Below are 24,620 nucleotides of genomic sequence, written 5' to 3'. Positions count from 1 at the left end.
CTCTAAAGGCCAAGGAAAAACCTTTGCTCTGCATTTTTCACATTTGCCTTTTATAGCGCCAAATCGGTACACATGATCTCTATAGTCATGTGATCAAGACGGATCTCTTTGATTTCTCATATTCCATCAAGATTGACATCTAAACTTTGCAGGACCAGTGGCCCGTTTTGAACAAAATGCCACAAACCATGAACCCAGCGTCCGATTGCGGTTAAACTTTGCACACACATTCGCACTTCGTTGAGGAACAAATGCCACCCTTTTAACATTGCCCTATTATAGCGCCACCAGAAGGCAGATTTTTGCACTTTTCTTTTTTATATTACTCCAACACATTTTGTCCAAACATCATGCAAATCGGTACATATTATCTCTGTAGTCAAGTGATCAAGATGGTTCCGTTCGATTTTTCCTATTCCATCCTGATTGGCCAATTCCGAACATTGCTGGCCCACAACAACCTACCTGACCTGGCGGAGACCTGTGCTCCGAGGAGCACTTTTTCTAGTTGACCATTGAACTTACTCACTTGGATAGCAGCTACAAACATGCATGATTTGTGAAAGCTCTCCAGGCCTGAATAAACATTGTTAACATACTATTTATGTTATTCCCTTTATTACACAGCAATGTAGAACAACGTCTGGTAATCATCCTTACAAAAAGGTTATTTATATTTCATAACATACAATTATAATAAAGCTCTAAGCATTTGCCAATGATTGTACTTATTTGTATTTTTATTTCCACAGAGTAAATGTATGCAGAACAATCAGAAATATTCTCTCAGTTGAGATCAGGCTTAGTCACTCTTTTGAAAGCTAGGATCAAGCAAGCAGATACATATATATTTGTTCTTCCAGCAAAGCCCTCATGATTCTATCAATACATTGAGGTTTTGACTCTTGAGATGTATTTTTCCCCTATTCCCTTAATAAATCAATACAGCGCTTCTCATTGTCTCAGAGGACTAAATTACCCATACTGAATAAACTCCAACAGAATAAAGTGAGTCAGACAGATTCAGCCAGTGAATGTTATATCAGATAGAGAGGAGTGGCTAATCAAACCCTTCGTTTCTTTCTCATCCTTTTCTCTGACCTCACCTTTGTGACCCGCTTCTCACTCTGTGGGTTGCGAGTTGTAGTTCATGCGAGTCATCATGGGCTGCCTGGTAGTCTTAAACCTAATTTGTATTTTCAACTGAAGAAAAGTCTGTTTTTTAATCCATGAAGTTATGGTATCAAGTGTTGTTTGCAGCAATATTTATCATATACGCCCTTCAGGGAGATCTCTCGGTGTACATTGGGGAGAGAGGATGATTACTTACTATACTGTGATAGTATTCAGTGACCAACTGTTGGGAAATGCAACAAGGTCAGATAAAATATTGAAGTTGAATTCAAGAAATAATGTATAAATAAGTGAGAAAGGCACAGAGAATATAGTGCACTTAAAATGACCTTGGACCCACACTATCATAGACAAGGTAAAAGTTCAAAGAGAAAAACATTGCTTCAGGCCCTGGGCTGAATGTGTTAATTATGCATCACCATCAGGTAGTGACCCAGACCCCCCGCACCTGCACACCCACCAAGTCTTCTTCCAACTTTGTTATCCAGAGAATGGGTGGATCTGGTACTGTATGTGAATGATTCATTACCCAGCATTCTCTCAAGGGGCCATGGTCCAACTTTCATTTATTTGTGCTTCCCTCTTTTTAAATGTTATTAAATGTTAATGTAGGAGTAGAGGAGAACAGAGGAATGGTGGGGGGTATAAAAACAAGAAAACAAGTGAAGAGTTGGGGCAGAGATGAAGTAGGCAAAGGAACAGAGCCAACAAGGGGGATTAAAAGCAATATGGGTTAAAGATGGAGGAGGTGAAGAGGACTAGAGGTACTACTCAACTACTGTATATAAAGTGGTGGGGTAAGTGGACGATTATCCAAACCAATATAACAGAGTTAAAGCCATTCACTGAAAAAAAGTTACAACAGAATGACACCGATTATGCATCTCTCAGTTGGAACTCCTAAAACACAAACTAAATCTGTCTTTCTGCACTTCATTCTACTCTCCCAATGCTAATTAACTACAATTAACATCACCCTTTCATTGTACTATATAGAAACACACTGCACAGTACAGAAAATAAAAAAATACTTATCCACTGAATAAATCATAGTCTCACAACTTTAGTCTTCAGAACAAAGTACAAAGATTTATTTGCAACTATTTCTAATGAAGGCGTCTGAGTGGTGAATGGGTAAAGTACCCGCCCGCCACTCTGGAGATTGGGATTTGATTCCACCAGTGCCTACGGCTTGGCCGAGCACTTTGTTGAACACTTAACTATTGCCCGTGTTTGCGGATGAGAAGCCGGCAGGGGTCTGTGCAGTCAGTAGCAACTACAGGTTGGTCGGGGTGCCTGTTCAGTAGTGAGAGGGATAGCATGTTACTCTGCATGTATTACGCTCTCCTGGTGAAACTCCTCACTGTCAGACAAAAGGAAGTGGCTGTGTATATCAATGGAAACATGTGGTTTGCAGCCACAGGGAAACATGTGTAGTTCATTGTTCACTGGGATTTGAAAAATAACTCAAGATTGATTCAAATCTTTTGACGACGTGGTCCGCCGGCCGGCCCGCCGGTCGCTCGGTCGGTCCTCCCTTAAGCCAATTTTGTATACTAGAGGTTCGGGCCCTCACACCTACATTGCACCGCCGATCCGACCAATATGTCTGGTGTCGGGGGCTTTGTCAGAGTAGCCGTCTGTCGGTGTCCCTTTTGTGACGATACATTGAGGTTAGGCAACATACTCCATATTTGGTGTAGCTGCATTGGGAACTCCTTATGTGATTATGGCGACATAAGCGTGATGACGTAGTCCGCCGGCCGGCCCACCCTCCCAATAGCTAATATTTGCCAGACCCAGGGGGTGAGGCCTACATGAGGCTTTGTCTGTCCCTCTTTTCCTCCCGGTCAACGTTTTTCCTCCCGGTTCAACGTTTTTCCTCCCGGTCCCTCTTTTCGATTGGCCAACCTTAGCGTGACGTAGTGCTCTGATCTTCAGATTTCAACTTATAAAGTGGTTTGTAGGTGTGTTACGTACTAGGAATTTATTCTGGGTCTGGCAGAACCAGGTCTCCTGGTCTTATTATATAGGAAGAGGAAGCTTTTAATTTAAAAAATATCTTTTTTCACTTTCCCCCCAAACTAGCCAATTTGTTGCCATGGTAACAATTAATGAAAAGCTCACCTACCATCTCAGAGCCTGGCATCTATTACCATGGTAAATTGTCATTGTGGCTACATCTACATGTTGTCGAAGAGACAGATCATAAGGCATGGTATCTGTTCAAAAAGAGCCACTGTGAGTGAAGTACAGAAGATATGGGAGGCTATTACAGATGAGGCCCAAGATATGTGATGGAAAAAAAGAGTAACTACGATATTCAAAATGGAATGTTCAAAGCTCTGTCAGATGTGATCAGTTCCCAGAGAATAACATTTCATAAATACATTTGATTTAGAAAGAAGGTACCAGGGGCTCCTAAAAGTTTCAAGCCTAATTATGTACTGTGGTTGCCAAAAGGAAGGAAATTGATTGTCCCTAGAGGAATACCTGGAGTGAGGAGTCCAGTTTGTTTGTAGTGAAGAGTCTTTGGTGGTCCCATTCCCCAACCATGTTTATAATAAAAGATATAGCATTTGTTCTCAGTTTCTTCAGAAGTGGCTTCAAAAGGTAATTTCATATTTTATTATACCTACGATAAGAAAAAAGTTCTAAGCAGTGCCAATGATTATTTTTGAGTACTTGTTTTTCTTCTTTCACAAAACTATGTATGCAGACTACAGCAATCCGAACATTTCTCTAGACACTTTTGAAAGCTAGGATCAAGCAAACTGTTCTTCCAACTGATTCTGTCAATATATTAGGGTTTTGACTCTTGAGATATCTTTATTTTCCCTAATTCCCTTAATAAAGCAATGTGGTGCTTCTTTTAACACTGTCTCTAGAGGACTAAATTAATCAAAATAAACACATACGGAACAAGGGTGAGTCAAAAAGATCCAGCCAGTGAAGGTTATTACTTTTACAAATCCATTCTGTAATTTCTATCTTTTAAATCTGTAATTGGAAATGCCAGCTCTACACTGGAGCTTCTGCTGCAGCCATCCAGTCAATATAATTGTGACGCACGCGTGACTTGAGTATAATACCAATTAGCTGCTACCTCCTTGAAGAGCAAGCTGTGTCCAAATAAACACATCTTAATTACGCCCGTAGAGAATAGGAGTTGGAGAACAGACAATTAAAGTGGCTAATTAATTCAGTGTTTTATCATCACTTTTTTTTTTACCATTTTGTTTTATGCCAAGAATCACACAGCTAAAAGATTAATAACATCCCGTCCTCTCTACAGGACTTTGGGTCAGCCTTTGTAGTTCACTGTCCTGGCAGCAGTTTGACTCTCAGTGGAGCGAAGAAGAGGGGACCAGAGAAAAAGAGTCACTCCAACTAAAGTTAACTGCCCTGATCAGGCTAATGGGGCCACTTGGCCTTCATTTCCCACAAGCCTTAGGGGACTTTTTGCTCATCCAATGAGAAGTCTTCAAAAGCTTGCCAACTTTGCCTAGGCAAAACTTTGAACAATGCTCACCTGCGTTGCTCCTCTTCCCATTGTTCCAAACTCTACTTTGGAGCTTGGTAAAGACATACAGCATAGAAGGGAAGAACCTGTCTCTTTCGCCCAGAGGGTTGTGAAGAGTAGACATGATGGGCCTGAGGAAATTGCTCAGAAATTCGGCTTATAACTGAAGCTTCAAACTCAAGCAAGAATAATAGACCATGGAATTCAGTAAAGTAAAGATAGTTAGCCTGAGGCACCAATGTAAGCTGGGAATTGTGTCTAAGAGACACAATTAGCCTCATATGATACTGAAAGAGTATATATTATTCAAGAATCAAGAGGGGTTTACTTGACACTCACTCATACAGGTATAAGCAGCAAAATGTTCCGCAAAGACTGTGCTAACACAACAATACAATATAACGATAAGATAATAATACAAATATGTATCGTCGCTGTCGCACAGAAACCTTGCATCTCCATGTTTCAAACTATTTATGTTTTTATGTCATTTAATGCCCTACTTCGTCATACAAGAGTTTCAAGCAAAAGTAGTTAAAATAGCTGATCTACAAGCTCAACGCATCGTGATGCGACACGCTTAGACCTGCTATTTTCACTATTTCTGAAAGTTTTCTATGCTTTTCCTGAAAAGTAACGGTTTTGGAGCGGTTTCCACCGACAGGGATGATATCCTATTTTAACCACTTGAACCCCCTCTATACAGTTCAAGTTGTGGTCTGTCTGTCGGTGAGACTGTCCGGACCAATTTACAAAGACATGCCTGATGTCAAAGTACTGACACCTACCGAGACAGAACACATTGATCGACACGCCGCAGTGACGCGTTGTCAGTGCAATAACCCCAGCTGGGCAAGCTGATAGCACAGCGTCAAGCTTATTCTTGTTGAAGTTGTTTGTCTGTCTTCAAGACAAATTATGCCCATTATGGACATGCCTGATGTCAAAGTACCGATGTGATGCACATCCCAATATATGGCCAATATGGAGATCCCAGATATCAGCGCAAATCAGCGCTGTTAAGCAAAGCTTTCTGGTGTGTGTGATGTCAAACCAGCGCTTGATAAGCGGGAGAGGGACAGAGAGAGAGGGCGGGAGGGAGAGGGATAGTGAGAGGGTGACCCTAATTCACCCACGCAATAACCCAGGCAATGCCGGGTACCACACCTCAACAATCTGAGAGGGTGGGGGGTGGAGAGGGAGTCGGGCAGGAGGTAGAGTGGTGGGTAGAGAGAGAGAGAGAGAGAGAGAGAGAGAGAGAGACTACTTCAGCCACACAATAACCAGGAGCGGGAGAGAGAGGGAAAGAGACTGTGCAGTAAGCTAGACACAACAGTATGTACACACTTTAGTCGACAATTAGACTATTATTTGTTTGTATTGCTGGGACCACATGCTTGCACAACACAATTTCATCTACTTGAATTTTCTTTTCTTCTTGATAATCAATGCACCAAGGTAAGCAGAGGTCGACTCAGAGATAATAATCAATGCAACAAGTAAGCATAGGTCGACTCATAAAGATATGTGGTCCATTTCATATTCAGAAAATCTACCCAAGTTACATTTTGCTAAATTACTATATTCACCAAATAAAAGTTCCACTGAAACGCAAACTACGCCCCTGATCACAAACGGATGATAAACTATTCTGTCCAGTGCCACCAATGCTTGCCAACTCAGACAGCGTGCTTAGTGTCAGTGTGCCTACCTAGTTGTCATGGTTTGCATACTTTTTTAATGGGAATGTACCGCACAGAACAAATCTATGTAGCGCACCATAACAGATAGATGTGTGTATTGTAGTTGCCGACTGGTTTGATTCTTTTGTGTTACTCTGTCTGCCTATACCCCCGGTTTGCGTCACCCTCTGTGTGTTCGTATGGCTTGAATCCGTCCATTTGAGACATTTTTTGCAGGTAGCGTATCTTTGTGTCCGGGTTCAGTTTCTCTCTGTATGGTATTTCTCTGCTACGCATTGCCCAATCCATTGCTATAATCTTCTGGCCTTTATCAAAAATCAGTTGTAGTGTATGCGTTCAGTTCACGTTGTGAGTGTAGAACTGTCACTGTGGTTGTGCTTCCTTATTTATAACCGGCACCACAGCGCATCATAGCAGCATGAACACACAAAATGCGACCGGAACGTCGCATTTTCCCCCGCTCACTAGGTCTTCACCTACGTCATCACACGCACACGCACACGCACACACACACACACACACACACACACACACACACAATTCCAGCGAGTCAACAGTTTGAAAATGTGGTCCTACGTACATTAGCATAATGTGTTTTGCACCAACGTGGCTGTACCAAAACGAACACATCTACTTTTGCGTCACATATGGAAAGGATATAATGAGTTTCTTTATAACAAGAGACATGATTCCCCTGTGCACAGCAGAGATAACAAACACGCGTACTCCAGGTATTAACTAAAAAATGCACTGTTTCCTCTATGAAGCCGGACATTAAATTAATATTTTTGTTGACTGCAACCATCTCCAGAGTCCTGCAATGTTCCGCAATGAAGGAGAGAGAATCGTATCTCTCACTAGTCCACCTAGTCTCTACAAGGCTAGAGTCTAGCTTTGTAAAGCTAAATGTTTACATTTAGATGTTATTCATTCAATATATTATGTTAGCGCAAAATATAGGCTATTCTAAACCAAGCCCTGTTTGTACAGTTACATTATTGTATTTTCTGTGGTGACTGAACTATATTCTACAATTTAACCCAGTGATTCTCAACCTTTTTCATTTCAAGGACCCCCAATTTGATAGAAATTAGCCTCGGCCACTGACCTCCATTTGATATGATTTTCATATGCATACATTCTGTACCTTGGCACATACAGTACACAGTATGCTCCTACATATACATATTCTGTTGGACTGTCTTTTATTCATCATAATGCCTGTCACTTCTCAGCCAGGGCTAACCTCCTTTAGACATGTGCCAATGTTAATATGTCAGTAGGCTATGTCAATGGATTATTTTGTCATCTCATATTTATTGTATTGTAGCCTATTTATGTCAACAACATTTTGTCAACATTAATTCCTCTACATGTGTTCACATAATAATACTGAATAATAATGGATATGCAAAAACATGATTTTTTCTTTTTCAATGTAACTGACAATAGTACAGTTTATTAAAAGTAATCAAAACGCTATTACTTCTGTAATTAGATTTGAATAAGCCATAACATGACCACATAATGCACACGTCAGATGTTGCTCAACAGTTGCTCAAGTTACGCTCAGAGGGTTTGAGTGCTTGCTCAGACCGATGAAAAATTAGGGAGGGAACATTGACCTGCGGAGACCTCAATTGTATGAGATGTTCTTTTTGAGACCTATACATAGTGTCTCTGTATGTGGTCTATGGACAACTCAGCCGCCAGGCTGAAAGACTGAGGGTCTGTATTGATATGCTAATGCTGTTTCTCATTAGCTGTCTTTAATTAGCGTTCGTTGCTGCTGTGGGCTGCTGGCTAAACACAGCCACCAGGCTGCTTTATCAACAGACAAGAGACAAGCTCCAAAGTCCAAACAGCCTGGGACAGAGGGAGAGAAAGCAGCGGGATTAAAGGATGATGATGAATACCGGAACGGGGGCGCGGGGGGGGGGGGGGTGGATGACAGAGGATATTGGGTGGGAGGTAGGAAGGAGAGGCAGAAAGGTAGGGAAGAGGAGACTGGCATGGCATATAAATACAGTCAAAACACACACATTTCTCATCCCAGTTCCAATCGAACTTTCACAACCCTCTCCTCTGTTATTTCAATGACATTTTATATATTTCTTCTTCTTTTTTTCATCTGTCACTCTGAAACGGACACGCTGTGAAGAGCCTACCGTGTGTCATTTACCTCCTTGGCAACTTTTCCTTCCACCATCAATCTGCTCCTCGTTCTCTCTCTCAGCTAAGCCCCCCCCTCCCCCCTCCCCAACCCCTTTGGCCGCTCAGTATGCAGACGAGAGGCTCTGACGGTTTTTCTCGGTGAGCCGTGGCATTTTGTGATTTCTGATTCAGCTTTCAAGCGGCTTGAAGAGAACAGAGGGCCGTTAGTATGTGATGAGGGACATCCAGTCCAGAAAAAGTGACACTTTCCTGTCATCCTCTCATCTAAGCGCCAGGCACCCCTTTCATCTCTGGCCGATCTCACTTTCTTATTCTCTCCCACCAAATTCTTACCCTGCCCCTGTCCCCAGGGAAACAACTTTCTTTCTTTCTTTCACACCATTTAAATATACCATACCGGTATGTATAGAGTAGACTTATACCGTATGAATAGACATACGGACACGTCTCACACACACACACACACACACACACACACACACACACACACACACACACACACACACACACACACACACACACACACACACACACACACACACACACACACACACACACACACACACACACACACACACACACACACACACACACACACACACACACATCTCATTCTTGCTCTATTGTTGTTAGCAGGGCCAATCTTAAGAAAACGTTTAATGAATGTTCTGAATGGTTGATTACTCCAAGGACAAAAAGAAACTGAGTTACACTTCTGCTTGAAAACAAAACAGAATGATTGTGAGATTCAAAAGAGCATGTCTTTGAGTTTGACAAGTTAATGGCAGCACTCTTGTTTATAAGGTTTATTGAGTGCACTCATCTCTGTTCATATTTTTGTTTTAATCTGAACAAAACCTTTCAATGGCTGTCTGTTCTTCAGAGAGTTGCTGTAGTAGTATTGGTAAATTAACGGGCTACAGGGGTTTAGTGCTGCAAGCCATGAATTCTCTGGATTTCAGCAGTGATGTGAGTTTTTGGACATTTTCTCCTGTCACACGTGCATTTGAAAGTCCCCACACCCCCTTCCTTTCATCTCTGAATCATTATTCATATCTGTGAGAGCATCTGCTTTTTCTTTACTCTCATCCCCACTGTCCTCACATCAAACTACATCCAGTAAGGTTAGGCAGTAGGTGGGCTTTATGTGCTGTGTCAGACTGCTGTGCTAATAGCAGAGGCACCTTAAAACCTGCTTTGATCTGCAAGAACTATGGACACACACACGCGCACGCACACACACGCACACACACACACAGCATCTCAATAGCATACAGCAAGGACATGGAAAAAGAGTGAGAGGGCGGCAGAAATAGGGAGACACAGAGAGACAGGGCGAGAAGAGAAACAAGCGTGGGAGGTCTGGGTAAAAAGGAAATGGCACAAAGAGAGGACTTGACAGAGGAGATACACTAAACGTTTGAAATAAGTCTGTGAAGGGGTGTAATATAAATTGTCCACACTGGAATAAAGCACTGGCATTGCGGGAAAGGGTAATTAAGAAATGAACTGATTTCACTGAATAAAACAATGTAGTACAATATTAAAAGGCAGATAACGCTGTCTATCCATTGCATCAGTGTTCTTCTTCATTAGAGAAAAACAATAAGTTGAATCTTTTCAGTATCTCATTCAGTAGCATTCTATTAGCAGTGATAAAACCAAGCCGCACTGTTTAAACATTTAATTAGATTTGCAAATGAAAAGCGAAGAGAAATGCCGATGTACTCCCACTCAACTTGCACGATTTAAACTAAGCACATCTAGGCCTGGTTGAAATAAGCACACACACGCACGGGCACGCACATACAGTAGGCTACCATACAGAGACTCAAGCTCAAGTCGCTGTGAGTTTGAATGAGGGTGGCCATCCTCAGATTAATTGTGGCCCACTTATTTTTAATTAAAGTTTCTTTGTGAGGTTCCCTGCTGGTGTCTGGGGAGTACTGTAGGTGTTAAGTAATACAAGACTGTCCTTGTTCTGTCAATGTGGCTTAATAAAGACAAACAGAAAATTCAGTTACAGTTGAGCAATAGAATATTTGGTGACTCAGCAGAGCTACTGTAAGATATTGTATAAGTTGTAGTTCCTGGTAGAAATTTAAGTGAAAATATTAAAGATTTAATGCAAAAGGGAAGAAATTGCTTCAAATTCATTTCTTTTGAAGACATTTTTGGGCAGTGAGATTTGGTTTGGAGATGCCTGGCACTCCTGGCAGGGTAAATCAAGTGAACACTGTAGGCAGGGTTAGTATTAACCAGCCCGCCTATCTGACCCCTGTCTAGATAGCACAGGTGGGCAGACTTAATGCTGCATGTAATTGGGCTGTCTATGTAAGCTGTCTGCATCATCGCTGCTACCCACATCCCACTGCCCTGATCTGTGCGTTGCTCACAGCTTCATCCTCCAGTCTCATTAATGCCCACAGACTGACTACACAGCTGAAGGTCTCTGGTGCCCCCTAGCCACATGCATTGGAATTGAGGACCTCACGTCCTCATTTACTGCTTTCACGGTCAATCCACATCACTTTGCTATGGGTGCTGACCTGGAAAAAGGCAAATGAAGGGAAGTAGGCACCACGGACTCCTAGCTAAATGTAATTGAAATGTCTGCAAAGCTATGCCCTGGAACATGTGCATGGGTCTTGCTTTACCCCTTTGATGCCCCCCCCCCATGGTCTATTTGGTAAGTTTACAGTGCACTGCTAAATCTAATTGAAGAACATTGGTTATTTGAAATTGATATTAGAAGTGATTTAATAGACTACTCAAGCTCAGATATATAATCTTTTATGAAGGATATGCATTTCTTTAACATTTGGTTCCACTTAGGCCTACGTAAATGAAACAATACAAAGCATAGTGCCGTGTAGGCAGACTAGTATCACTCACTATCTCTTGCGCGGAAGAATCCACCATAGTGGAAAGCATGCAAGCTGAACAGATTTCATTATAGCGCCATCAGTAAAGCAACAGGGGTGCCAGATAGAGTCGGGAGACACGAAGTGGTGGGCGTGTCCAGACGGTCACGTGATGGAGTATTGGTAAATTAAGTTTATTCTAAATTAAAGTTAGAAAAACGCCATTCAATATTGCATTTAAAACGATTATAAGCACCTACTCAATCAGCACCATGGACAGCAGCCACAGCCACATTGATCCCTTTATTTCCCAAAGTAAAAAAAGCCTGTCATTCTCAAAACAATAGCTTTTATTCAGTGTTGTTTATACTGAGGCCTTAGTGGCCTTTTATGCAAAGCTAATGGTCGCTGTGTATTGTTATCTAGTAGTGTTATCCAAGTAAACACAACAATCTGCTGGTAGTCTGGGCTGGCACAGCAGTACGGCGAGAGCACACAGCAAGAATCGCGACAGCACGGCTGACTACACAATCATCTTTATTTTTCTCACAATCACCCTGCAGGCTAGATTGGACTGCCTGAAAGTGTGTGTGTGTGTGTGTGTGTGTGTGTGTGTGTGTGTGTGTGTGTGTGTGTGTGTGTGTGTGTGTGTGTGTGTGTGTGTTGGCGGGCACAATCTAATTTGGAAATGAGACAGTTCAGTCCATCTGATAAATAACAATGATTTAATGACTTCTTGGTGGTTCTCGCACGGCTGTTTCATGTGAGCTGCATAGCTATGTTTTTTGTTTGTAATCGGCCTATTGCTTTTCGTTGAGGATAGGTGGGCTAAGGGTTGAAGAGAAATGTATATGAGAATGTATAAGTATAATCCTTGTTTAAAAGTTTTTTTTGTTTAAGATGTCACTGATTTATTGGTGAGATAAATGTGTTAATTGTGTTCCATCATGTAATGTTACGCCTAGAGGGAGGGGCTACTGGTTTAAAATGAGCTGCTTTGGCCCAGAACCATGCTGCTTAGTGAAGTCAGTCTTACCTGGTTACAGCAGAGGCAACTGTAGCGGACCCAGCTGAAGATGATTGAAGCCAACTGATGGACTTCATAATGCTTCTTTATTGATATAAACGCACCGTAAAAACTACAGGGGAAAAAAAACATTACATACACAGTAGCATTAACATTAATCATAGTGCCAATAATCATACTCATGTCATGCATGGTATGGTACCAATAAGCACAAACATATAGCAAAACATACAGATACAGTACCAATAAAATCCTTACAGTGCTTATTAAAAACCATCAATATACATTTAAATTGCCCCAACCATAGCTCTTCAGTAACTCCAATTATCCTTTTAAAGCAGTGTTTCCCAAATGGGGTACACCATACATAGGATAGGCTACAGCTGTACCCTAAGGCAGTGGTTCTCGACCTGTGGGTCGGGACCCCCCACATGATTTTTTGGGGGGTCCCCAGATGACAGTTAAGTGACAATGTAAGGACTTTTATGATCTTTTTAATACCTACCAAAAAAAATTTACTGAAAAAGACCGTTACTGTGTCAACAAACAATACTATAAAATCTGGTCAAACATTGGCGAAATTGTCAAATAATAAGAAAGAGGGGATATTGTGAAAATAGCTGATCTACAAGCCTCGCATTGCGCGTGGCGTTGTGAGCTTGTAGATCAGCTATTTTTACAATATGTACCTGTAGAACCGAGTTAAATGGATCAAGACTATCATGTTTTATATGAGTCTGACTTTTACTTTCGTATCTATGATAGATATGCAAATGTTAAAATCGATAAAATACATCTATAGGAGTTGAGCCATTACTAGCCTTGGATCAAGACTAAGTGCTTCCAAGTGCTTGTTGGGGTGGGAGGTCCCCAGTTCAAATATAATTATTTTGGGGGGGTCCTCACTTCAAAAATGATTATTTTGGGGGGTCCCCAGATCAAATATGATAATTTTTGGGGGTTGCAGACTGAAAAGGTTGAGAACCACTGCCCTAGGGGTACACAAAGGTATTACTAGGACATCGGGGTCAAATACAAACCTTAAAGGTCCACAATGAACATTTTCAATGAGACAAAGGTCCAGTCGGTCAAGCCACATGAGATCTACAAATATACATTATTTATACAGCGTAGGCCTATATGACTGTTGTGCAGGCATATGCTGCTGCTGTTGTTATGCTGTGTATACATTGATTTATTTGATATGCTGCTGCAATGTCTATAGAAGCCAAACAAAAATACGTTTTATTCTTGTGTAGCCCAAACCTTGAACTGAGCATTATCAGTGGTGTCAGTGGACTCATCCACTCATTTAATTACATTACAAAGCTGTTTAATCAAATCACCAACCAAATATTTCAGTTACTGGTTGTTGTGGAATCGAATCTGAGAGTGGGATTTGCTTAATTTTACCTGACAAGAGTGGGCATTGCCTCTCTTCACCAGAGCTAAGTAAGTCTCTGGCCTGGGGTGAGCAATGAAGGGAGGAATGCATATCTTCTTCGTATACTTCTTGTTCTTTGTTTTTACTTGGCAACCAAACCAAGGCAATTCAGTCCATTCCTCGGATTTCCTCCATTCCTGTTTCATTTGGCTCAATCAGTGTCAACGCGGCTGGTGAGCTCTAGCCCTTGTCAAGAGACCCTTCAAAATAAAAGTTTAGGAATGTCTCTACAGCAGTTTGAGCAAAACGCGAAGGAAAATAAAAGCATGGAGAATGGAGATCGAGGCTACTACAGCAGTGGTTCTCAAACTTTTTCATGTCAAGGACCTCCAAATTGATATTTATTTGGCCACGGACCCCCACCTAAAAATATTTTGTGCCAGCAGGGACCCCCAGAAGAGAAGATTTGTTTACAAAAATGTATTTAAAAAAAACCGAAATGTTTCTAATATTTAAAATAGCATGTACACGCTTTTAGCATGTAACTACTTTTGCTGGGGACCCCCTGGAACTCCCCCAACTCCCTCTGGGAGTCCCCGGACTCCACTAGAACCAATTCAACGCTCTACAGGACAACCCCACGTGATGATACAAAAAAAGGGCCCATAATCCATTGAACTGTGCATGGGAATATGGGACATAATCTAAAGAAATGGAATGAGCGTTTCAGTTCACGCCTCCAGATTTATTTTAAACTGTGGCAATCAATTTCAACATGTCCAGTTTTGATGTGAATATGACATAAAACAGCATAATGTCAAATAAGTAGCCTATTGCTTTCTATTCAATAACAGCTGTGTGAGTCATGTTGATTTAATTTGGTTTAATACTTTACAGATCAGCAGGTACACTGTCACACAACATGTGTCAATGTTCTGTCAAAGGGAAATGTCTTTTTATGTTCCACAAACAAAAACATTGTAATAATAACACTGATGTGCTGTCATAGCCTATGAAGCTATCTATGAAATCTATGAAGTTCTTTTATCTGCAACACAATGTTATACAATATGTAGTAGCGGTCCTTGCTTCATCTCTCTCTCAGCTAAGGGGTCCTAGGCCTGAAAAACATTGTAGACCCCATGGTTTGTAGTATAAATAAACTAAGGCAGACAACTCTTCCACAATCCTCGAATGCTACAGAGTACCTCCGCCTCCTAAAAGTCCAGCAGAGGCAGCTGTCATCTGTTTGTCATTTCCCTTTACAAAAATATATTTTAAAATATGTTAGAATTTCCATTTCTGCTAGCCAGAAAGCTAGATAGTCTTTGACTAATGTGACTTACAGTAGACATTTTTAAGGTGACTGCAAAGGTGAAATGGAAGTAGGGGGAATGATACATCCGTTTTATTCTCTGCATTTGTAGCCTACTTCCAATGTATAGACTGCATTTCAACATTTTGTGAGCCTATACAACTTGCAGGTAAGGTTGTTTCCAAACATTGCCACTAAAACACGTTGATAGAGGCTGGTGTCACTTTAATGAAAAGCATGTGCAGCTCAATTACGTATTCCCAGACAACTTTTTCAATAGCATGTACGTCATAACAAAATTCAAAATATCATAACACAATAGTGGACATAACATGATTTTCGAGCAGGTACAGGTGCTCTTAGCCAGAGTGGAGACAAGGTAGGTCTTGGGCCAAGGTAGGTCTTGGGCTAAACGCCAGGAAAACTGAGGTGATCACCTCCCGGGCCACCCACAACAGGAGGCTGGGCACTGACAGAGATAAGTGACTTAAAATACCTGGGCTCATGGGTAAAAAATTTGACAGAGACTTTAAAGTAAGGAAAGTGCTTGCATGGAGGACTCTGAATGGAATGCATGGCCAGTGTGTGATATCAACCTCCTGCGACATATCAAGCTCAGCTTCTCCTCCGCGAGAGTAGAGTCCGTTTTTCCCACAGACCCATCCAAGTTCTTGGATGGGTCTTACAACACGGAATGCTAGCACATGATAGCGCATATGCTTATTTCTACAACCAGATACAACACACATCATCCCATTTTTTCAGTTCTCCAGTAAAAACATATCACTCGATGGTGTGGCTCTACCTTACAGCTAGTGGAGCTATGTTCCAAATTTTCTGTTAAATATTTATGTATTTTGTATTTGTATTCCTGATTTTGACAAAGATAGATCACACTCTGAAATTGGTATGTACTATGTAAGTAAACAGAAATGATGGACGCAGAGCTGAGGAAACTTTTTTATTTATTTCAACAACTTTTGGTAACATTTTCTTAGTGTGAATTTATTTGTATTTTGGCATTGTTTTGTTCCTGTTTTTTTTCATGCTTTTTTTTTTTTACTGTTTTTATTTCTCTTGTGTACTGTGAAGCACTTGTTTTAGGAAAGTGCTATACAAGTGCTATAATTAAATTATCATTATAGTGGGAGCCAGTGCCCAGACAGTACTAAGTACTTAAGTGCATGAAGCAGAAGACGTCCTTCACACAACCCCTTAATATCAGACTGCAGTTTATGGAAACTCAGCTTCCAGAACCTTTAAGAACACTCTATGATCTCCTTCAACAATCTGCAATGAGTCACACAGAATGCAACGGGCAGTTGCTAAGCAATCCAAGTAAAATAGGCGTAACTCAAGAGTACAACCGTGATACAGTTGAAACTTTTTCTGTTAAGGGGATGAAATAGGAGCATCAGACAATTACAACTGCAATTAGGGCATTTAGAAGATCTTATCCAGACCAGAGCGACTTACAAGTGCAAAATTAGAGTAAGCAGAATAAGCATGTAGCTTACCATAGTCGACCAAAATAGCATGATGTACAGTATTGCTCCAGGTAAACATCCAACCAAGCATCCGTCTAACATGCTTACAACCTGCTATCTAGTAAATAACTAGCCATGGTTCACATGACGCTTGTATACAAGCGTCATGGTGCCGAGTCCCCCTGGTCTAAAGTTGTGTTCGATTTTTTCACATTGCCATCTCTCACATAAACATAAACGTTCAGATTTCAAATATAAAGTGCTTACCACCGAGCCACGGATGTTACAAGGCGACGCGAACCGCAATAAGTACTCGTATCTCCCGTATTGTTCAATAAAAAGCATTTTAATCCCATCGCCGGCCATTTTCTTTTTTCTTTTTGTAATGTATCAGAGTTTAATACACCTCCCAACCATTAGTGTCACATGGTTGGAAGAAGCATCAGGGAAAATTTGGAGAAAATGGCTGGCGATCGGACTAAAATGCTTTTTATTGAACAATACGGGAGATATGGGTACTTATCGCGGTTCGCGTCGCCTTGTAACATCCGTGGCTCGGTGGTAAGCACTTTATATTTGAAATCTGAACGAAATGTTTATGTGAGAGATGGCAATGTGAACAAATCGAACACAACTTTAGACCAGGGGGACTCGGCACCATGACTGTCATGGTATGACAGTCATGTTCAGGGCTAGTAAATAACTTAACGTCAGTCAAAACAAATCTAAATAACAACTAAAACATGAACAAGTAACTTGTATATCTGCATAGTAGCTATTAGTAGGCTATAACTAGCATATATCGAAAGGTGACGACAATAAGGGATGGGATACAAGGATAGAGATGTGACTGGGAGACCAGGGGTGAGGTAGAGTCTGGTGAGGTGAGTTTTCAGACTGTAAAGGAACATGGGGAGTGAATCCGCAGTTCTGACTGCAAGGTGGAGTTTGTTTGACAGTTTGGGAGCCAGGAGGAAGAAGAGACTAGGATGTGTGGAGCATTGACCAGGGTGTTTTAGAGATGGTTCGAACAACCTTCCTTTGTTAGCTGATCTAAGTGAGCGCAAAGGGTTGTGGAGACTGATCGTGTCTTGAAGGTATGGGGTGCCATGCCTTTGATTGCCTTAGTTGTAGGTCATGTTTTGTACTGGGTGCACCAGCAGCAGTTATGCTAATCAAAGCAACATATATTTAACCAAGCAACATAAAATAAGTATGATTAAAATATTAGCATAGCATAACAGAAACAAGTGCCAGGTCTGACCACACAAATAAAGGTATTATCAAGTTCAGCAACAATGTTTACAAATCCTTTTGTGCAATAAGGATTGGACCCAGCCAAAAATAACTGACACTTCACACAGAAGAGCACAGTTTAAGTACAACTTTTATTAATACTGGAATCATCACAGTGCGTTTTGTTACATTAGCAGTGACTAAAGTTAACAAAAATTAAAATGGTAACTTTTACAAAAAAAGAAGATTGAAAATAAAAACTCTTCAGCGACAGAGGCAAAACAGCCTTGGAAATTAAGACACAATAAATTAAAGAAGAGGAGAGAAAGAAGAGCGAAGGACAAAGACTGCAGTGCCTGTAAGGCTGCATGTGAGAGGAAGAGAAGCCCAGGATCTTTTGTAATGAAATATCATGTTTTCAGCAGACTCCTTCACAAAAGAGACGTTATGTCAATGATTCAGTGCTCAGTGTTTTGAACGGCTTAAGATAGAGGCTGGAGAGGAGTGGGGCAAAAATAAAGAAATGGAGAGAGACAAAGAGAATTTGAATGATGGTGAATAAGACATTCAGTTTTCGTTGCCATGGCATTAGCACCAGGAATCCACTTCAGCCACTCACTCTGTGTGTGTGCGATTAGCTGCATGACAGGAAGTGAGTCAGTTACTCAAGTACCCAGTGGGATATTGGCTGACCTCGGGCCAATTCACAGAATCTACCTTACAGGAAAAGGAAAGTACATGTAAAGACATTTGCGTCATGTGTGTGTGTGTGTGTGTGTGTGTGTGTGTGTGTGTGTGTGTGTGTGTGTGTGTGTGTGTGTGTGTGTGTGTGTGTGTGTGTGTGTGTGTGTGTGTCTGTGTGCGCACGCATTCAGGAGCAGGCAGTTAGTTGGAAGGCTTGACAGATTGTATGTGGGAGAAGTAGGAAAGTTAACCATGTGCGCAGGCTCAACACCCACATGCACACAATTGCATGCGCACACAAAAACTACCGTCTTGTACCAGTCTTCTGGGATTCCTTCACTGTGACCTCCATACAACCTCGATCTCACTTATGTGCTACTAACTTCACTCTGTGCCTCAATCCCAATTCATACTTTGTCATATGATGTTATCACTCATCAAAAGTAACTGAATTAAAGTGAAAAATGCTTTGCAGTACGTCACCTTTTCTTACTTCATTTTCGGCAAGTGGCATTTAGCCAGGCTTTACAGTGCACAACAGAAGCACCATGGCTAAAGATGGCTAAAAGAGCAGGTGCTTCTTTCAACTTTCCAAAATGTGAAGCTTTGCTGTAGAGCAAAGTCATTTTGAAACAGTGAATGGATACATGACACTTACTTTTAAGTGCAGGGACAAGGTGTTATTCTTTACTGGCTTTTTGTATTTTCAACAGAGGGGAATGATAACACCTCTGTGTAAGAGAGAAAGCAATGTTGCAAACCGCTGACCTGAGAAGATCTCTGCTTCATTTGCCTTTTTAACAAAACGTGCACTCTGATTTTAAAGGCTGTGTGGCAATTACACCTTTAAACTCCATTCTAATCACAACATGACCCTACTACACAGCACCAGAGCAGGTGCTCCCCTGTCAGCGGAGGTAAATACTGTTTAGAATATATCTGCATCTCGGCAGGTTTCCTTGATTGAAGGCATCTCAAGAAAACATGAAAGCAATATCAACTCCCAGGAGATAATGCCAAAGATGTCTTGGAGAGCCGGATCAAAAGAGCTAATTAAAATGTAATCTTCCTCTGAAATGTAGAGTCAGACATCTAACAGGCTGCCTGAAAACAAGTTATCCCTGCTCCATTATGCAGTCAAAAGTTGACCCTTGCTAAGTGCAGTGCCTATTCTCCCAACAACTTACTCCAGTCCAGGCCCTTACAATATGTCCTGCTTGTCATCACACGCACGCACGCACGCACGCACGCACGCACGCACGCACGCACGCACGCACGCACGCACACACACACACACACACACACACACACACATGTGTGCTCGCACTTACATAATCAAAATTGAGAGAGAGAGAGAGAGAGAGAACAAGACATACATACTGTAGATAAAGAGAAACAGACAAACGGAGAGACAATGCCAACTGAGTTGATGTTCATGGTGGAAGTAAAGACTTAATCAAAGTGGTCTCAGTGATGATGGGTCTGATGCACCAAGAAACAGATCTGTAAAGCCATTAGGGATCTTATCATGACAACTGGTGTTGTTCTAGCTGTCTGCCAGACAGCATCCCTGCGCCCACAGATGGATGGAGGGAGGGGGAGGCACAGGAAGAAAAGAGAGAAAAAATGATCTAGACAGGATTGGGAAGTAGAAAAGATAGGTCTGCTGAGTTGAGGAAGGATGGCACAGCAGTATCTGTATGTATGAGAGGGTGTCTGCCTGTACTGTATGCTGTGTGTGTGTGTGTGTGTGTGTGTGTGTGTGTGTGTGTGTGTGTGTGTGTGTGTGTGTGTGTGTGTGTGTGTGTGTGTGTGTGTGTGTGTGTGTGTGTGTGTGTGTGTGTGTGTGTTTGTGCGCCTGTGCCTGTGCCTGTGCCTGTGCGTGTGTGTGTGTGCGTGCACATCCGCGCAGTCCAAGCATGCATTTAGTGCGTGCATTGTACTTGTGTATGGGTTTCTCTCTGGGGTCACGTCTTTGATGCCCTCACACAGGTACACGATGCTTAGCTGATACATCTGCAGCAGAATAGTTCCAGCTTACACATACATGTTGTTCATTTAGTGCATTGACCAAAGGACAGTAAACAAGATTTCTTGTGTTGTTATTTGGAGGATTAAAGGAAAATACCTACGTTTTTCACTTATTTATCATTGCTTGGCCAAATAAGACACACTTAATGTACTGTTAAATGTGGAATTTTATTACAGTATGCGAGTTGCTTATGAGATCATTCATTGTGAAACTCTGTCAAATATCCGGCTGGAATTCTAGTCAGTACCAAGCAGGGGTGCAACAGTTAATTGAACTTATCAATTTAATCGATTACTTAAAAAAAAAAAAAAAAAAAGTATTTAATTATAATTTTTTAAATAGCAAAAATATCTAAAATAGCTGACTTGTATCAACGCATAGCTGATGGGAAGTTCTCAACGCATCGGCTATTTTTACTATTTTTGCTCAACATTTGTGGAGGATAAAGTATAAAAGAGCTTAAGTCGTTAATCAGCTTAATCAATTTAGTTGATTATAAAATATAAGTTCGATTCTTTTCACGTCGATTCGTATATAATAAAAATTAAAATATATACATAAAAAAACGCTCCTCGATTATTCAAAAAAGCTAAAATAATCGATAGTTGCAGCCCTAGTACCGATGTCATGAGTAATTGTTGGTGTATGATTTTTGCAAGGCAGGAGGCAGTTCTGCAGTCCATCTTATATTCAAGCAGCAGCAATACCACATTTTAATCAATATGGAATTTAGTCTGAGTTGGAATTGATGGCTACAATATATTTCCCCCCCCTCAGATACATTTCATGATCATATCCTATTGATCCAATCTTGATACTAGAGCTCATGATATCATCAGTGAGTGACCTCATAAGCAAGAGACCTAAATAAATAAATATGCTGTAATTCAAAGCATTACAATAGAATATAACTTTTAGACATAAATGAATAATACTTAAACTTAGATAAGTGCAACTAAATACCAGTGAATAACGCTGCTATTTTCCTTTAAAACTCACCCATCAAAAATATGTTTGTACTACCCCTATTGCTTTGCTTTTACACTGTCTCAACAGGAACTTTCCTGGACTTTGTAAGTATTAAAATGGAAGAGACATTTCTACAGTTAACGGAAATTAAACATAATACACATACAGTTTGATGTCCCAATTTGTGTTTTAGAACAGTGTGTTGTTCACGTTCACCAATGTGAACTTGGCTTTGCACATTATTATTTTTTTGCCCTGTTGTTGGGGATGGAGTCACACCCACCGCCGTCCACCGTCCCTCCCACTCATGTTTGACATATACAACCACTTATACAACCACACACATACTGTACTTGCAGGCCTACACAGATGACATTTTTTCTAAAACCCCCTTAATGACGCTCAACTTTAAAGTTTCAAAAGAAGAACAGAAAATGTATGGGCTTTCACACTTTTGAAAAGTTGAGAAATAACAACATTCTCCTCTCCGCCTCCTTAAATTAACACATCTTCATTTGTTTTTAAACAGCCACGGGCATTGCTGTGTTCAAGGCAAAAAAAATATTAAATAAATAAGTCAACAAGTAAGTAAGAGCATAGAGAAATATGGCGCTAGCTAAGGTCACTGCTTAGAGGAGCATACAGACATGTCATTGATGAGGAGTTCACTAGCCTACAGTACAACGGTCATAAAGAGCACACTCTCTGCTCACACATCCTACATCCATATGTTACACTGCTTACTAGTTTGTGTTACAGCCGGAGTTGTTTTTTTTGTTTTTTTTTTCTTCTTCTTTTTACATTAATTAAAAGAAAGACTGAAGAGTAAAACTGTACTGTAGAACAAAATATATATATATACTGTATATATTAAAACTGAATATTCCATGTGTTACTCTATTTCATTCTAGCCTTTATACCAAGTCTGTGCGCCCGATAAAAGTACAGCACATACAGTACATCTTATGTGAACAGGCAGTGAAATGCTCATCTCCTCACATCTTCTCATCCCTCCTTCAGATTAATATCACTAACTTAAATACCCCCCTTTTTCTTCATCATTAACAAGGCCATAGACCAGCCTCATTATTTCTCCCATCCTAATGTCCATAAATAGTCACACATTTAAGTCAAGCCATGGTTTGATCTGAATTGTTCCAGGACAGCATGGCGGCTGTCTTCATCCTAGTTGTTCTATTCCAACCGTGATGAGTCCACGCTGCAAGCAACCCCATTGCCCCCAGTTGCCAAGTACATTCATACCAGACAAATGTTGCCAAATGTTCACCAGAGCAGCCCTGTTTTTTCGCATGTTGCTATGGAAAAGTTGACTTGATTGGCACCGGTCATAGGAGTAGACTATGTGGTGGCTAGCCGTAACCGCTTAAACCCTATATACTTAGTTGACCGGGGTCCCCCAGGGGTCTATACTTGGTCTTGGTCCCCTCCGTTTTTTCCTCTTCACCAATCTCTTTGCCAAAAAATGCGACTATTTTTGCTTAATGTTTGCTATTATGACATGACCAGAATAGGGACACTAGGATTCATGTGGTTAAGTGTATTGATCCCCAGAGGTAAATTCAGTGTCATAGCAGCTGACACCATTAGTTGCTAAGCTAGCTAGTCATCATCAACTAGCATAAACTGACCATAGGACATTAGGGTGGCAATGTGGCTGCTAACAGTGTGAAAGCGGATTAGCTGTCCTGGCAAGAGACCATTTATGAAGAACTCATCTGGACCAGCAGATTGCAGTTCAACTCTGTCTGAAGCTCAAATGTGTCTATCTTCAATCCCTCAGATACCCGTGTCAGCTTTCAACCATGCTGAGCTATACTCAGAATCTTTCTAAAATCCACAGCAGGTGAGCCTTTTCCCTCTATACAGCCCTGATGGCTTGTGACAAAGCACAATGAGCCTGTTCAGATAATGTTCTTCTCCCTTATCCCACTCATTCCTTTTCCACCTTTGTTTATCACTTTCTCTTTCTCCCTCAATCTACAAGTTTACTCACTGGTTTCAAGGATGCCATATTTACATGGCGACCAGCTCTCTGCCCACTCTCTGTATCACACAATGTATGAACACAGTGACACCAAGTGGCCAAGTGGTGCAATCAATCAAAGTGCTTCACTTTCTCACTTTACCCCCTCAATTTTCAGCAATAAGAGAGAGAGAGAGAGAGAGAGAGAGAGAGAGAGAGAGAGAGAGAGAGAGAGAGAGAGAGAGAGAGAGAGAGAGAGAGAGAGAGAGAAAGAGAGAGAGAGAGAGAGAGAGAGAGAGAGAGAGAGAGAGAGAGAGAGAGTACATCAGTTAACAGAAGCCATACTGTCCAGATAACGTTCACATGTAAGTAAGCATTCCTGATGATTGCCTGAATGTTAAAAGAGAAAAGGAAGAACCTAAACTTCAACTAACCTCTTCTTCAGCAAAACAAGAAAATAAAACACATTTATTGCTCCATTTCTTATTAACATTTTCTCTCTCTGGTTCTAGAAAATATATATGTATATATATATTTATACGCCTGGATTACTTTTTGTAAATTTTCATACAGTGGCAACAAGGAGGTGACAACACAATAAAAACAGGAAATACAACATACGGCACACAAGAGACAAGCCATGCCCTCATTGGGTAACCAGCTGTCCTGCAGCAGAGCTCTGCCCGCCCCTCAGACACACGCACACACACAAATACTCACTCACTCACTCACTCACTCACTCACTCACTCACTCACTCACTCACTCACTCACACAAACCCATGCGCCCATGCATAGTGGGGTCACATATGCTACATTCGCACATGCGCGCGCGCGCGCACACACACACAAACACACTAACAGGACAGACAGCGAGAGGGGAATGGGGTACTAGCACGGTTCAATACCAACTTGTTTTTAAAATTACAATATTATTATTATAGGGAGATACAGGGAAGCTCCTGGTGTTAGCTCCCCATGCTAGTACCAAGGCAGTCTGAGTGGGCATTGTTGACGGCTCGGGTTCAACTCGCCCCAGCTCCACATTCCCTTCGTGCCTCCGTCTGCCTATCCCTGTCCTACGTCTCGTGTTACAGTTAGAGGA

This window comes from Gymnoscopelus braueri (assembly GCF_963280865.1).
Source record: "Gymnoscopelus braueri genome assembly, chromosome: 1".
NCBI lineage: Eukaryota > Metazoa > Chordata > Actinopteri > Myctophiformes > Myctophidae > Gymnoscopelus > Gymnoscopelus braueri.
The sequence above is the reverse complement of the archived record's forward strand: the minus strand, read 5'-3'. Positions refer to the sequence as shown.